This window comes from Pinus tabuliformis, chromosome 7 (assembly GCF_031772625.1).
Source record: "Pinus tabuliformis cultivar Carrire ecotype Pingquan chromosome 7, CPIR1, whole genome shotgun sequence".
NCBI lineage: Eukaryota > Viridiplantae > Streptophyta > Pinopsida > Pinales > Pinaceae > Pinus > Pinus tabuliformis.
In genome coordinates, this window is record NC_142293.1 from 1,943,211,313 (window position 1) to 1,943,216,209 (window position 4,897).

Genomic DNA, 4,897 nt, shown 5'->3' on the forward strand with positions numbered 1-4,897 from the left:
GATGTCAGAAGGGAGAAGTGGCATTTGGTATGCAGGTAAGAGAAGAGGTGGTAAGGACGGCTGCGTAAGGTGGATGGGACAGCAGGTAGGTAAGGAAAAGTATGAGAGGGAGTGTAGAGAAGGGAGGATGGATAGATTGCAGGGCAGCGGGAGAATGAGAGCGGAGGACCAGCCATACTCGCATTCAGCAAGCAGGCATAGCAACCACAGGTACGTTAACTATTTTCTTTCTGTAATTAGTAAAGGAAAGTCTAGCATGCCAGGTGGGGGAAGAGAATTGTGCCCTGTCGGGAAGGAAATACCACGGGGAGAGATTATGCTAAGCAGAAAGAGCAGAAACGGTGAGGAAGAGTGGCCCTTTAGCTCTGTGTCACTGCTAGTCAGGCTTGAGGGCATAGAAGCTAATAGGGAGTGGTGCATTTTGCTCAGGGAAAAGGCTAGCGAGGCTAGAGAGGATTTTATCTGGGTGGAATGGAGGATTGAGGGTCCGACGAAGTTCTTTAGGCCGAATTTTTGGGTAGATAGGGGGAGATATGGCAACAGAGAAGAGCAAGCCTGGGAGGGGCAGCTGGGCAGGAAGCTAAGTAAGGAATGGGTGGCATGCAGAGGCGGTAGCACTGCGAGGGTAGGGAGTGGTGATGGCATGCAAGGTAGGGGGAGGGAGGAGAGTCTCAGCGCGAAGCTCCCTTTGCAAGCTTTACCGGGGTCGAACAGGGAATGGGTTAGCCTGAGGGACCTCAATGCGGGAGGAAGGGACAGTGGAGGAGTGACCGAGACCATGCTGGGTCTGACCGAGGGGCAGGACGGGTTGAGTAGGGAGAAGGTGAAGCCCACCCCTATTTCACCTGAATGCCTGGGAGCAACGGAGTGTGGGCAGAGGGGAGTCAGTGACGGAGAACAGAAACTCCATGAGGCAATTGGCATTTGGATTGGTAATGGTTTTATTATCCTGACATTGAACTGTGATCACTGTGAACAGGTAGTAAACAATGGTGACATGGTGCATCTAGCCAAAGGAAGAGGCTGCAGAGGACGAGGAAAATCTGGTCCTCGTTCAAAGGACCTGGGAACCTCAGAACAGAGGAAAGGGAGAAGATCCATAGACGAGACTGTCAGGGAGGCAGTGAAAGCATATAAGGAAGGAACGGATGTAGGGATCCGCAAAACTATAGAAGAAATGGAGGACCGAATTATGGAAGAGGACTCCGAGGATGAAATGGAGGAATGGAAAGAACACATTCCAGATCCTGGGAACACCAGAGGGAGACTATCCCAATTCAAACAGACCTTGCATCTGTATTGGCTCATGAAAAGATTGGTAGGACAAGCAATGGAACAGGTGTCCATGGGGATGGCTCTGATCATTAGAGACATGCCAGACTACAAAAAGGACCTGCAAACTATCCAGTTCCAGCTCTGTAAGCAGGACATTAGACTGGATCATATCCAACGACACATTCCATGCATTATCGAAATGACACCAGCACCTAGAGATTCAGCTGAAGATCCAGCGACAGTTGAGTCAGAACCGGAAGACCTCAAAGAATAGCTGAGCACAATGATAGCTCAGGTTTTTTTGTTTTTTAGCGGCTAGCTTTCTTTTACATGCATGCTTATGGTATCTAAGACTATAGACTGGTTCTTAAATAGTTATGTATATATTGCTTGGGTAGAAAGACTGATAACTTATCATTTTTGGATGGCTTACAATATGCATCGGTGGCCAACAGACTTGGTTTCCCACTAGGCAAGTTGAGGCCACCTATTAACTGTATGTGGTTTCAGTTTGTTTATATATAAATAGAAAAGGAGGATCTACCTAAGCTTACAAAAAAAAGAAAAAAAAAAAAAAAAATTCTATATAATAATTATTATTTAATATTATAAACCCAAGGGATAATAATATCAATCCCTTAGGTATATTAATCTAAGGATGCATATTTCTAGGGTATAATACTATTCATAGGTTTATAATATTAATCTTTTAGGTTCAATATAAATCATAGTCATCTAAGGGTTTATATACCTTGGATTTATAATATTAGTCCCTAGGGTTTATAATACCTTGGGGTTTTAGTATTAATCCTTGGGTTTAAAATATCAATCCCTTGGGTTTAATACTAAAACCACAAGGGATTATAAACCCAAGGCAATAATATAAACCCAAGAGAATAATAAACCCAGGGGATTAATACTAAAACCCCAAGGGATTATGAATCCAAGGGAATAATATTAAACCCAAGGGATTAATATTATAAACCCAAGATATATAAACCCCAAGATAAATATTATAAACCCTAAAATAAACATGGATGGTTTTCATATTGAGACAATCTTCACAATGCGACGTTGGACCATGGTTGACCATGGTTGATCTTCATATTGAGACAATGTTTGTCACAATGTGACCATAATTGACCATGGTTAATTTTCATATTGACCGTGATTAACCATGGTTGACCATGGTTGATTTTCATATTGACTGTGATTAACCATGGCTGACCATGAATGACCATGATTGACTGTGGTCGACCATGATTGATTTTCATATTGAGACAATCTTTGTCACAATGCGACGTCGAACCATGCTCAACCTGGTTGAACCCTTAGATTAATAAATCCAAGTGTTTGATATTATAAACCTAAAAGAATAATAAACCCAAGGGATTAATATTATAAACCCAAGGTATATAAACCCTAGGATAAATATTATAAACCCTAAAATAAACATGGTTGACCATGGATGATTTTCATATTGAAATAATCAATGTCACAATGCGACATTGGACCATGCTTAAGCGTGATTGATTTTCATATCGAGACAATCTTTGTCACAATGCGACATTGAACCATGGTTGACCATGGTTGGTTTTCATATTGAGACAATGCTTGTCACAATACAACGTCGGACCATGGTTGACCATGATTGATATTATAAACCCAAGGGATTATAAACCCAAGGAAATAATATTAAACCCTAGGAATATGGAACCTTACATTAATAAACCAAAGGAAATAATAAACTCGAAGAAAATAATAAACCTAATAAAATATGGTATAGTTTAATTTGACTGTTGTATGTATGTATATATGTTATTAATTAATCAATATGCCTATTATGAATAATGTAGAGTTTAATTTAACCATTGTATGTATATATACTTTTACATGGATATATGTAAGTGTAAAAATATAGTGATCTTTTCATAGAATGATTAAATAGTTGGTATAATAGAATGTTACCCTCTTTGTGGCTCCCACATGAAGATAATAAGATAAAGAATAAGCTCCCCACCTTTGGAACTCTATATAACTTATTAATTATTAGATATAAAATAAAAAAAATACCCATAGTTTATAATTTAATTATACTTTTAGTAAAATCAGTTTGTTATATTTTATAGTTTAGATTATATATTTAAATACAAAAATAAATTTATTACTCTAAAATACCTATCAACATATCAAAATCAAAGAACGTTCAATAGAAATAAAAATGCAAACTCAAAGAGCGTTCAATAGAAATAGAAATGCATGGAGTGGATGGTCTTTAGTCTTTGAATTCATTAAAGTGAATTTTCCTCGTGTTGTAGCGGCTACAACACTCCTCCAAAAGTTTGTCTTAGCTTTGTTTTGGATCCTCCCTACCAACCTATTACAGATCTATTTGGGCACATCACTCCTGACGATCAGATCAGTACAAATAGGGCTCATCAAACCCTAGTTTCAATTGCTACATACCCTATACAAGTCATCATATTGAATGTTTTCATCCATGAAAGTTTCCTAGTTTGAAACCCTACTGAAATGCCTCTTTGGGACACCAACGCAGCCTTGGTCAGGGGAAATGCTCTGCACAGCAGGTAGGCCTATTCAAACCTGCGTTGCAGATCACTTAGGCCCACTTTAGCCTGCGCTGGGCGAGGATGAATGAAATTGACATAGGATTCTAGGAATATTCCTTTATTCTAGAGCATTCTAGAATGATGCCCAACTCTTATCTCATCCTATGAGCTCGATTTTGGATAGGCTCTGGATCATCCAACCCTCTATCCTCTCATCCCTTTCTCCATGGAAACTAACTATCCAATTATGGAAAACCATTCAATGCCCTATTTATGACAAAACCACTTGCATTTCCCTATAAATTGACCACTCATCATAGTGATTTGGAGGCTAGAACTTGGATATTATAGAGAAATAATGTTGGTTTGAGACTTGAAATCATTGTCAAGTAATGTTATGTTGTTGGATTGATGTGCTATTGGTGTGATGATGGTTTGGACTAAGTTGGATGAGTGACACGGGATCAAACCACATTGGGTGTAACTTCTCCTTCTATCAATCAATAAAGTTGTTTGTTCCTTTTCCAATACTTTTGTCTATACATATGATGAATGTATGTTCAAATGTTGTCGATTCCATTTGTTTACAGTAGATAGATCATATGCTTTGATTTTTGTCGTCTTTTGTTTATGTTGACAAGTACCAATTGAGCGAATTCAGTTTGAGTGGGAGCGACAGGAGCAATTCAAAGGAGATCAAATGAAGCAAAGGATCACAAGTAGGTTCCTTTATCTTATTTATCTATTGTAGGAAAAGGTTAAACATCTTTACTTCTATTGTTCTAAGTGTAACTACCCACTTAGGGAAGATGTACTTATCCGTAGGTATAAATTCTGTATAACAAATTGGTGACCATACTAGGGAACGACCATCATTCCTGGTAGTTTACCCTTATCATATTATGTCCTAGTATACTTTACTTGACTTCATTAATCCCTTTTCAGTCATTTTGAATCCTTTTTGGTCAAAAAAGTGTGCTTAAATGTCTACTCATTGTGCTCTCTATCATCAGCGTAGTGTTGTTCTTGACACAGTGCGCTGCAGAGCATCC